Consider the following 13,766-nt stretch of genomic DNA (forward strand, 5'->3'; position numbering starts at 1 on the left):
CAACTAACTAGTTAATATATATTGTTGATGTAACCAGTGAACTAGTTAATATATAGTGTTGATGTAACCAGTGAACTAGTTAATATATAGTGTTGATGTAACCAGTGAACTAGTTAATATATAGTGCTGATGTGACTACTAGTTTATATATAGTGTTGACGTAACCAGGGAACTAGTTAATATATAGTGTTGATGTGACCACAACTAACTAGTTTATATATAGTGTTGATGTGAATACAACTAACTAGTTAATATATAGTGTTGATGTAACCAGGGAACTAGTTGATATATAGTGTTGATGTAACCAGTGAACTAGTTAATATATAGTGTTGATGTGACCAGTGAACTAGTTAATATATAGTGTTGATGTGACTACAACTAACTAGTTAATATATAGTGTTGATGTGACCAGTGAACTAGTTAGTATATAGTGTTGATGTGACCAGTGAACTAGTTAATATATAGTGTTGATGTGACTACAACTAACTAGTTAATATATAGTGTTGATGTGACCAGTGAACTAGTTAATATATAGTGTTGATGTGACTACAACTAACTAGTTAATATATAGTGTTGATGTGACCAGTGAACTAGTTAATATATAGTGTTGATGTGACTACAACTAACTAATTAATATATAGTGTTGATGTGACCAGTGAACTAGTTAATATATAGTGTTGATGTGACTACAACTAACTAGTTAATATATAGTGTTGATGTGACCAGTGAACTAGTTAATATATATTGTTGATGTAACCAGTGAACTAGTTAATATATAGTGTTGATGTAACCAGTGAACTAGTTAATATATAGTGTTGATGTAACCAGTGAACTAGTTAATATATAGTGTTGATGTAACCAGTGAACTAGTTAATATATAGTGTTGATGTGACTACAACTAACTAGTTAATATATAGTGTTGATGTGACCAGGGAACTAGTTAATATATAGTGTTAATGTGACTACAACTAACTAGTTAATATATAGTGTTGATGTGACTACAACTAACTAGTTAATATATATTGTTGATGTAACCAGTGAACTAGTTAATATATAGTGTTGATGTAACCAGTGAACTAGTTAATATATAGTGTTGATGTAACCAGTGAACTAGTTAATATATAGTGTTGATGTGACTACTAGTTTATATATAGTGTTGACGTAACCAGGGAACTAGTTAATATATAGTGTTGATGTGACCACAACTAACTAGTTTATATATAGTGTTGATGTGACTACGACTAACTAGTTAATATATAGTGTTGATGTAACCAGGGAACTAGTTAATATATAGTGTTGATGTAACCAGTGAACGAGTTAATATATAGTGTTGATGTAACCAGTGAACTAGTTAATATATAGTGTCGATGTGACCAGTGAACTAGTTAGTATATAGTGTTGATGTGACCAGTGAACTAGTTAATATATAGTGTTGATGTGACTACAACTAACTAGTTAATATATAGTGTTTATGTGACCAGTGAACTAGTTAATATATAGTGTTGATGTGACCAGTGAACTAGTTAATATATAGTGTTGATGTGACTACAACTAACTAGTTAATATATAGTGTTGATGTGACCAGTGAACTAGTTAATATATAGTGTTGATGTGACTACAACTAACTAGTTAATATATATTGTTGATGTAACCAGTGAACTAGTTAATATATAGTGTTGATGTAACCAGTGAACTAGTTAATATATAGTGTTGATGTAACCAGTGAACTAGTTAATATATAGTGTTGATGTGACTACTAGTTTATATATAGTGTTGACGTAACCAGGGAACTAGTTAATATATAGTGTTGATGTGACCACAACTAACTAGTTTATATATAGTGTTGATGTGAATACAACTAACTAGTTAATATATAGTGTTGATGTAACCAGGGAACTAGTTGATATATAGTGTTGATGTAACCAGTGAACTAGTTAATATATAGTGTTGATGTGACTACAACTAACTAGTTAATATATAGTGTTGATGTGACCAGTGAACTAGTTCATATATAGTGTTGATGTAACCAGTGAACTAGTTAATATATAGTGTTGATGTGACCAGTGAACTAGTTAATATATAGTGTTGATGTAACCAGTGAACTAGTTAATATATAGTGTTGATGTGACCAGTGAATTAGTTAATACATAGTGTTGATGTGACTACAACTAACTAGTTAATATATAGTGTTGATGTGACCAGTGAACTAGTTAGTATATAGTGTTGATGTGACCAGTGAACTAGTTAATATATAGTGTTGATGTAACCAGTGAACTAGTTAATATATAGTGTTGATGTAACCAGTGAACTAGTTAATATATAGTGTCGATGTGACCAGTGAACTAGTTAATATATAGTGCTGATGTGACCAGTGAACTAGTTAATATATAGTGTTGATGTGACCAGTGAACTAGTTAATATATAGTGTTGATGTGACTACAACTAACTAGTTAATATATAGTGTTGATGTGACCAGTGAACTAGTTAATATATAGTGTTGATGTGACCAGTGAACTAGTTAATATATAGTGTTGATGTAACCAGTGAACTAGTTAATATATAGTGTTGATGTGACCAGTGAACTAGTTAATATATAGTGTTGATGTAACCAGTGAACTAGTTAATATATAGTGTTGATGTGACCAGTGAACTAGTTAATATATAGTGTTGATGTGACTACAACTAACTAGTTAATATATAGTGTTGATGTGACCAGTGAACTAGTTAGTATATAGTGTTGATGTGACCAGTGAACTAGTTAATATATAGTGTTGATGTAACCAGTGAACTAGTTAATATATAGTGTTGATGTAACCAGTGAACTAGTTAATATATAGTGTCGATGTGACCAGTGAACTAGTTTATATACAGTGTTGATGTGACCAGGGAACTAGTTAATATATAGTGTTGATGTGACCACAACTAACTAGTTTATATATAGTGTTGATGTGACGAGTGAACTAGTTAATATATAGTGTTGATGTGACTACAACTAACTAGTTAATATATAGTGTTGATGTAACCAGGGAACTAGTTAATATATAGTGTTGATGTAACCAGGGAACTAGTGAATATATAGTGTTGATGTGACCAGTGAACTAGTTAATATATAGTGTTTATGTAACCAGGGAACTAGTTAATATATAGTGTTGATGTAACCAGTGAACTAGTTAATATATAGTGTTGATGTGACCAGTGAACTAGTTAATATATAGTGTTGATGTGACCAGTGAACTAGTTAATATATAGTGTTGATGTGACTACAACTAACTAGTTAATATATAGTGTTGATGTGACCAGTGAACTAGTTAGTATATAGTGTTGATGTGACCAGTGAACTAGTTAATATATAGTGTTGATGTAACCAGTGAACTAGTTAATATATAGTGTCGATGTGACCAGTGAACTAGTTTATATACAGTGTTGATGTGACCAGGGAACTAGTTTATATATAGTGTTGATGTGACCACAACTAACTAGTTTATATATAGTGTTGATGTGACGAGTGAACTAGTTAATATATAGTGTTGATGTGACTACAACTAACTAATTAATATATAGTGTTAATGTAACCAGGGAACTAGTTAATATATAGTGTTGATGTAACCAGGGAACTAGTTAATATATAGTGTTGATTTGACCAGTGAACTAGTTAATATATAGTGTTTATGTAACCAGGGAACTAGTTAATATATAGTGTTGATGTAACCAGTGAACTAGTTAATATATAGTGTTGATGTGACCAGTGAACTAGTTAATATATAGTGTTGATGTGACCAGTGAACTAGTTAATATATAGTGTTGATGTGACTACAACTAACTAGTTAATATATAGTGTTGATGTGACCAGTGAACTAGTTAGTATATAGTGTTGATGTGACCAGTGAACTAGTTAATATATAGTGTTGATGTAACCAGTGAACTAGTTAATATATAGTGTTGATGTAACCAGTGAACTAGTTAATATATAGTGTTGATGTGACTACAACTAACTAGTTAATATATAGTGTTGATGTAACCAGGGAACTAGTTAATATATAGTGTTGATGTAACCAGTGAACTAGTTAATATATAGTATTGATGTAACCAGGGAACTAGTTAATATATAGTGTTGATGTGACCAGTGAACTAGTTAATATATAGTGTTTATGTAACCAGGGAACTAGTTAATATATAGTGTTGATGTAACCAGTGAACTAGTTAATATATAGTGTTGATGTAACCAGGGAACTAGTTAATATATAGTGTTGATGTAACCAGTGAACTAGTTAATATATAGTGTTGATGTGACCAGTGAACTAGTTAATATATAGTGTTGATGTGACCAGTGAACTAGTTAATATATAGTGTTGATGTGACCAGTGAACTAGTTAATATATATTGTTGATGTGACTACAACTAACTAGTTAATATATAGTGTTGATGTGACCAGTGAACTAGTTAGTATATAGTGTTGATGTGACCAGTGAACTAGTTAATATATAGTGTCGATGTGACCAGTGAACTAGTTAATATATAGTGTTGATGTAACCAGTGAACTAGTTAATATGTAGTGTTGATGTGACTACTAGTTTATATACAGTGTTGATGTGACCAGGGAACTAGTTAATATATAGTGTTGATGTGACCACAACTAACTAGTTTATATATAGTGTTGATGTGACGAGTGAACTAGTTAATATATAGTGTTGATGTGACTACAACTAACTAGTTAATATATAGTGTTGATGTCACCAGGGAACTAGTTAATATATAGTGTTGATGTGACCAGTGAACTAGTTTATATATAGTGTTGATGTGACTATAACTAACTAGTTAATATATAGTGTTGATGTAACCAGTGAACTAGTTAATATATATTGTTGATGTAACCAGTGAACTAGTTAATATATAGTGTTGATGTAACCAGTGAACTAGTTAATATATAGTGTTGATGTAACCAGGGAACTAGTTAATATATAGTGTTGATGTGACTGCAACTAACTAGTTAATATATAGTGTTGATGTAACCAGGGAACTAGTTAATATATAGTGTTGATGTGACCAGTGAACTAGTTAATATATAGTGTTGATGTAACCAGTGAACTAGTTAATATATAGTGTTGATGTGACTACTAGTTTATATATAGTGTTTACGTAACCAGGGAACTAGTTAATATATAGGGTTGATGTGACCACAACTAACTAGTTTATATATAGTGTTGATGTGACGAGTGAACTAGTTAATATATAGTGTTGATGTGACTACAACTAACTAGTTAATATATAGTGTTGATGTAACCAGGGAACTAGTTAATATATAGTGTTGATGTGACCAGTGAACTAGTTAATGTATAGTGTTTATGTAACCAGGGAACTAGTTAATATATAGTGTTGATGTAACCAGTGAACTAGTTAATATATAGTGTTGATGTGACCAGTGAACTAGTTAATATATAGTGTTGATGTGACCAGTGAACTAGTTAATATATAGTGTTGATGTGACTACAACTAACAAGTTAATATATAGTGTTGATGTGACCAGTGAACTAGTTAATATATAGTGTTGATGTGACCAGTGAACTAGTTAGTATATAGTGTTGATGTGACCATTGAACTAGTTAATATATAGTGTTGATGTAACCAGTGAACTAGTTAATATATAGTGTTGATGTAACCAGTGAACTAGTTAATATATAGTGTTGATGTGACTACAACTAACTAGTTATAATATAGTGTTGATGTGACCAGTGAACTAGTTAATATATAGTGTTGATGTAACCAGGGAACTAGTTAATATATAGTGTTGATGTGACCAGTGAACTAGTTAATATATAGTGTTGATGTAACCAGTGAACTAGTTAATATATAGTGTTGATGTAACCAGTGAACTAGTTAATATATAGTGTTGATGTAACCAGTGAACTAGTTAATATATAGTGTTGATGTGACTACAACTAACTAGTTAATATATAGTGTTGATGTGACCAGTGAACTAGTTAATATATAGTGTTGATGTGACCATTGAACTAGTTAATATATAGTGTTGATGTAACCAGTGAACTAGTTAATATATAGTGTTGATGTAACCAGTGAACTAGTTAATATATAGTGTTGATGTGACTACAACTAACTAGTTGATATATAGTGTTGATGTAACCAGTGAACTAGTTAATATATAGTGTTGATGTGACTACAACTAACTAGTTAATATATATTGTTGATGTAACCAGTGAACTAGTTAATATATAGTGTTGATGTAACCAGGGAACTAGTTAATATATAGTGTTGATGTAACCAGGGAACTAGTTAATATATAGTGTTGATGTGACCAGTGAACTAGTTAATATATAGTGTTTATGTAACCAGGGAACTAGTTAATATATAGTGTTGATGTAACCAGTGAACTAGTTAATATATAGTGTTGATAGACCAGTGAACTAGTTAATATATAGTGTTGATGTGACCAGTGAACTAGTTAATATATAGTGTTGATGTGACTACAACTAACTAGTTAATATATAGTGTTGATATGACCAGCAAACTAGTTAATATATAGTGTTGATGTGACCAGTGAACTAGTTAGTATATAGTGTTGATGTGACCAGTGAACTAGTTAATATATAGTGTTGATGTAACCAGTGAACTAGTTAATATATAGTGTTGATGTAACCAGTGAACTAGTTAATATATAGTGTTGATGTGACTACAACTAACTAGTTAATATATAGTGTTGATGTGACCAGTGAACTAGTTAATATATAGTGTTGATGTAACCAGTGAACTAGTTAATATATAGTGTTGATGTGACCAGTGAACTAGTTAATATATAGTGTTGATGTGACCAGTGAACTAGTTAATATATAGTGTTGATGTAACCAGTGAACTAGTTAATATATAGTGTTGATGTGACCAGTGAACTAGTTAATATATAGTGTTGATGTAACCAGTGAACTAGTTAATATATAGTGTTGATGTGACCAGTGAACTAGTTAATATATACTGTTGATGTGACTACAACTAACTAGTTAATATATAGTGTTGATGTGACCAGTGAACTAGTTAGTATATAGTGTTGATGTGACCAGTGAACTAGTTAATATATAGTGTTGATGTAACCAGTGAACTAGTTAATATATAGTGTTGATGTAACCAGTGAACTAGTTAATATATAGTGTCGATGTGACCAGTGAACTAGTTTATATACAGTGTTGATGTGACCAGGGAACTAGGTAATATATAGTGTTGATGTGACCACAACTAACTAGTTTATATATAGTGTTGATGTGACGAGTGAACTAGTTAATATATAGTGTTGATGTGACTACAACTAACTAGTTAATATATAGTGTTGATGTAACCAGGGAACTAGTTAATATATAGTGTTGATGTAACCAGGGAACTAGTTAATATATAGTGTTGATGTGACCAGTGAACTAGTTAATATATAGTGTTTATGTAACCAGGGAACTAGTTAATATATAGTGTTGATGTAACCAGTGAACTAGTTAATATATAGTGTTGATGTGACCAGTGAACTAGTTAATATATAGTGTTGATGTGACCAGTGAACTAGTTAATATATAGTGTTGATGTGACTACAACTAACTAGTTAATATATAGTGTTGATGTAACCAGTGAACTAGTTAATATATAGTGTTGATGTGACTACAACTAACTAGTTAATATATAGTGTTGATGTAACCAGGGAACTAGTTAATATATAGTGTTGATGTAACCAGTGAACTAGTTAATATATAGTGTTGATGTAACCAGGGAACTAGTTAATATATAGTGTTGATGTGACCAGTGAACTAGTTAATATATAGTGTTTATGTAACCAGGGAACTAGTTAATATATAGTGTTGATGTAACCAGTGAACTAGTTAATATATAGTGTTGATGTAACCAGGGAACTAGTTAATATATAGTGTTGATGTAACCAGTGAACTAGTTAATATATAGTGTTGATGTGACCAGTGAACTAGTTAATATATAGTGTTGATGTGACCAGTGAACTAGTTAATATATAGTGTTGATGTGACCAGTGAACTAGTTAATATATATTGTTGATGTGACTACAACTAACTAGTTAATATATAGTGTTGATGTGACCAGTGAACTAGTTAGTATATAGTGTTGATGTGACCAGTGAACTAGTTAATATATAGTGTTGATGTGACCAGTGAACTAGTTAATATATAGTGTTGATGTAACCAGTGAACTAGTTAATATGTAGTGTTGATGTGACTACTAGTTTATATACAGTGTTGATGTGACCAGGGAACTAGTTAATATATAGTGTTGATGTGACCACAACTAACTAGTTTATATATAGTGTTGATGTGACGAGTGAACTAGTTAATATATAGTGTTGATGTGACTACAACTAACTAGTTAATATATAGTGTTGATGTCACCAGGGAACTAGTTAATATATAGTGTTGATGTGACCAGTGAACTAGTTTATATATAGTGTTGATTTGACTATAACTAACTAGTTAATATATAGTGTTGATGTAACCAGTGAACTAGTTAATATATATTGTTGATGTAACCAGTGAACTAGTTAATATATAGTGTTGATGTAACCAGTGAACTAGTTAATATATAGTGTTGATGTAACCAGGGAACTAGTTAATATATAGTGTTGATGTGACTGCAACTAACTAGTTAATATATAGTGTTGATGTAACCAGGGAACTAGTTAATATATAGTGTTGATGTGACCAGTGAACTAGTTAATATATAGTGTTGATGTAACCAGTGAACTAGTTAATATATAGTGTTGATGTGACTACTAGTTTATATATAGTGTTTACGTAACCAGGGAACTAGTTAATATATAGGGTTGATGTGACCACAACTAACTAGTTTATATATAGTGTTGATGTGACAAGTGAACTAGTTAATATATAGTGTTGATGTGACTACAACTAACTAGTTAATATATAGTGTTGATGTAACCAGGGAACTAGTTAATATATAGTGTTGATGTGACCAGTGAACTAGTTAATGTATAGTGTTTATGTAACCAGGGAACTAGTTAATATATAGTGTTGATGTAACCAGTGAACTAGTTAATATATAGTGTTGATGTGACCAGTGAACTAGTTAATATATAGTGTTGATGTGACCAGTGAACTAGTTAATATATAGTGTTGATGTGACTACAACTAACAAGTTAATATATAGTGTTGATGTGACCAGTGAACTAGTTAATATATAGTGTTGATGTGACCAGTGAACTAGTTAGTATATAGTGTTGATGTGACCATTGAACTAGTTAATATATAGTGTTGATGTAACCAGTGAACTAGTTAATATATAGTGTTGATGTGACTACAACTAACTAGTTAATATATAGTGTTGATGTGACCAGTGAACTAGTTAATATATAGTGTTGATGTAACCAGGGAACTAGTTAATATATAGTGTTGATGTGACCAGTGAACTAGTTAATATATAGTGTTGATGTAACCAGTGAACTAGTTAATATATAGTGTTGATGTGACCAGTGAACTAGTTAATATATAGTGTTGATGTGACTACAACTAACTAGTTAATATATAGTGTTGATGTGACCAGTGAACTAGTTAATATATAGTGTTGATGTGACCATTGAACTAGTTAATATATAGTGTTGATGTAACCAGTGAACTAGTTAATATATAGTGTTGATGTAACCAGGGAACTAGTTAATATATAGTGTTGATGTGACCAGTGAACTAGTTAATATATAGTGTTGATGTAACCAGTGAACTAGTTAATATATAGTGTTGATGTGACGAGTGAACTAGTTAATATATAGTGTTGATGTGACTACAACTAACTAGTTAATATATAGTGTTGATGTCACCAGGGAACTAGTTAATATATAGTGTTGATGTGACCAGTGAACTAGTTTATATATATAGTGTTGATTTGACTATAACTAACTAGTTAATATATAGTGTTGATGTAACCAGTGAACTAGTTAATATATATTGTTGATGTAACCAGTGAACTAGTTAATATATAGTGTTGATGTAACCAGTGAACTAGTTAATATATAGTGTTGATGTAACCAGGGAACTAGTTAATATATAGTGTTGATGTGACTGCAACTAACTAGTTAATATATAGTGTTGATGTAACCAGGGAACTAGTTAATATATAGTGTTGATGTGACCAGTGAACTAGTTAATATATAGTGTTGATGTAACCAGTGAACTAGTTAATATATAGTGTTGATGTGACTACTAGTTTATATATAGTGTTTACGTAACCAGGGAACTAGTTAATATATAGGGTTGATGTGACCACAACTAACTAGTTTATATATAGTGTTGATGTGACAAGTGAACTAGTTAATATATAGTGTTGATGTGACTACAACTAACTAGTTAATATATAGTGTTGATGTAACCAGGGAACTAGTTAATATATAGTGTTGATGTGACCAGTGAACTAGTTAATGTATAGTGTTTATGTAACCAGGGAACTAGTTAATATATAGTGTTGATGTAACCAGTGAACTAGTTAATATATAGTGTTGATGTGACCAGTGAACTAGTTAATATATAGTGTTGATGTGACCAGTGAACTAGTTAATATATAGTGTTGATGTGACTACAACTAACAAGTTAATATATAGTGTTGATGTGACCAGTGAACTAGTTAATATATAGTGTTGATGTGACCAGTGAACTAGTTAGTATATAGTGTTGATGTGACCATTGAACTAGTTAATATATAGTGTTGATGTAACCAGTGAACTAGTTAATATATAGTGTTGATGTGACTACAACTAACTAGTTAATATATAGTGTTGATGTGACCAGTGAACTAGTTAATATATAGTGTTGATGTAACCAGGGAACTAGTTAATATATAGTGTTGATGTGACCAGTGAACTAGTTAATATATAGTGTTGATGTAACCAGTGAACTAGTTAATATATAGTGTTGATGTGACCAGTGAACTAGTTAATATATAGTGTTGATGTGACTACAACTAACTAGTTAATATATAGTGTTGATGTGACCAGTGAACTAGTTAATATATAGTGTTGATGTGACCATTGAACTAGTTAATATATAGTGTTGATGTAACCAGTGAACTAGTTAATATATAGTGTTGATGTAACCAGTGAACTAGTTAATATATAGTGTTGATGTGACTACAACTAACTAGTTAATATATAGTGTTGATGTGACCAGTTAACTAGTTAATATATAGTGTTGATGTGACGGGTGAACTAGTTAATATATAGTGTTGATGTGACTACAACTAACTAGTTGATATATAGTGTTGATGTAACCAGTGAACTAGTTAATATATAGTGTTGATGTGACTACAACTAACTAGTTAATATATATTGTTGATGTAACCAGTGAACTAGTTAATATATAGTGTTGATGTAACCAGGGAACTAGTTAATATATAGTGTTGATGTAACCAGGGAACTAGTTAATATATAGTGTTGATGTGACCAGTGAACTAGTTAATATATAGTGTTTATGTAACCAGGGAACTAGTTAATATATAGTGTTGATGTAACCAGTGAACTAGTTAATATATAGTGTTGATGTGACTACAACTAACTAGTTAATATATAGTGTTGATATGACCAGCAAACTAGTTAATATATAGTGTTGATATAACCAGGGAACTAGTTAATATATAGTGTTGATGTGACCAGTGAACTAGTTAGTATATAGTGTTGATGTGACCAGTGAACTAGTTAATATATAGTGTTGATGTAACCAGTGAACTAGTTAATATATAGTGTTGATGTAACCAGTGAACTAGTTAATATATAGTGTTGATGTAACCAGTGAACTAGTTAGTATATAGTGTTGATGTGACCAGGGAACTAGTTAATATATAGTGTTGATGTGACTACAACTAACTAGTTAATATATAGTGTTGATGTAACCAGTGAACTAGTTAATATATAGTGTTGATGTGACTACAACTAACTAGTTAATATATAGTGTTGATGTGACCAGTGAACTAGTTAATATATAGTGTTGATGTGACCAGTGAACTAGTTAATATATAGTGTTGATGTAACCAGTGAACTAGTTAATATATAGTGTTGATGTGACCAGTGAACTAGTTAATATATAGTGTTGATGTGACCAGTGAACTAGTTAATATATAGTGTTGACGTAACCAGGGAACTAGTTAATATATAGTGTTGATGTGACTACAACTAACTAGTTAATATATAGTGTTGATGTAAACAGGGAACTAGTTAATATATAGTGTTGATGTAACCAGTGAACTAGTTAATATATAGTGTTGATGTGACTACTAGTTTATATATAGTGTTGACGTAACCAGGGAACTAGTTAATATATAGTGTTGATGTGACCACAACTAACTAGTTTATATATAGTGTTTATGTAACCAGGGAACTAGTTAATATATAGTGTTGATGTGACTACAACTAACTAGGTAATATATAGTGTTGATGTAACCAGGGAACTAGTTAATATATAGTGTTGATGTGACCAGTGAACTAGTTAATATATAGTGTTGATGTGACCAGTGAACTAGTTAGTATATAGTGTTGATGTGACCAGTGAACTAGTTAATATATAGTGTTGATGTGACTACAACTAACTAGGTAATATATAGTGTTGATGTAACCAGGGAACTAGTTAATATATAGTGTTGATGTGACCACAACTAACTAGTTAATATATAGTGTTGATATGACCAGTGAACTAGTTAATATATAGTGTTGATGTAACCAGGGAACTAGTTAATATATAGTGTTGATGTGACTACAACTAACTAGGTAATATATAGTGTTGATGTAACCAGGGAACTAGTTAATATATAGTGTTGATGTGACCAGTGAACTAGTTAATATATAGTGTTGATGTAACCAGTGAACTAGTTAATATATAGTGTTGATGTGACCAGTGAACTAGTTAATATATAGTGTTAATGTGACTACAACTAACTAGTTAATATATAGTGTTGATGTGACTACAACTAACTAGTTAATATATAGTGTTGATGTAACCAGTGAACTAGTTAATATATAGTGTTAATGTGACTTCTCCTCCTACTCTATGCCTCCTCAGCTGTCAAATCCACACAGTCGTGGGTGGCCTTGAGTTTACTTTTACAATAATGACATTTCAGTAGGAGGATGATTGGATGATTATTCTACTGTTCTCTAAGGTTGACATCGGTGTGACCTCCACGACTAGGCTAAAACCTCCTTTCCACGGCTCCGTCCCAAATGTCAACCCGTTCCCTATATAAGGCACTCCATTTGACCACAGCTAAAAGTCAAAGTAGTGCACTATATAGGCAATAGGGTGCCATGTGGGACTCACATCCAGTCCATAGCTATCTGTTACACTGTAAAGAGAATATAAAGCTGGAGGATGGGCCCAGTCCACATCTATCTGTACTGTAAAGAGAATTTAAAACTGGATTGGCTAAGTCCGAATCTATCTGTTGTACTGCAAAGCAGGGTGGCAGGTAGCCTAGTGGTTAGAGCGCTGGACTAGTAACAGAAAGGTTGCAAGATCAAATCCCCGAACTGAGAAGGTAAAAACCTGTCATTCTGTCCCTGAACAAGGCAGTTAACCCACTTTTCCGAGGCCATCATTGAAAATGAGAATTTGTTAAATAAAGGTTAAATAAAAAAAATAACTATGAAGCTGGTCACCTGGATGGGCCCAGTCCACATCTATCTGTACTGTAAAGAGAATTTAAAACTGGATTGGCTAAGTCCGAATCTATCTGTTGTACTGCAAAGCAGGGTGGCAGGTAGCCTA

The sequence above is a fragment of the Oncorhynchus mykiss genome, chromosome 14, assembly GCF_057628025.1.
Source record: "Oncorhynchus mykiss isolate SJ-2025 chromosome 14, ASM5762802v1, whole genome shotgun sequence".
In the NCBI taxonomy this organism is placed as follows: domain Eukaryota; kingdom Metazoa; phylum Chordata; class Actinopteri; order Salmoniformes; family Salmonidae; genus Oncorhynchus; species Oncorhynchus mykiss.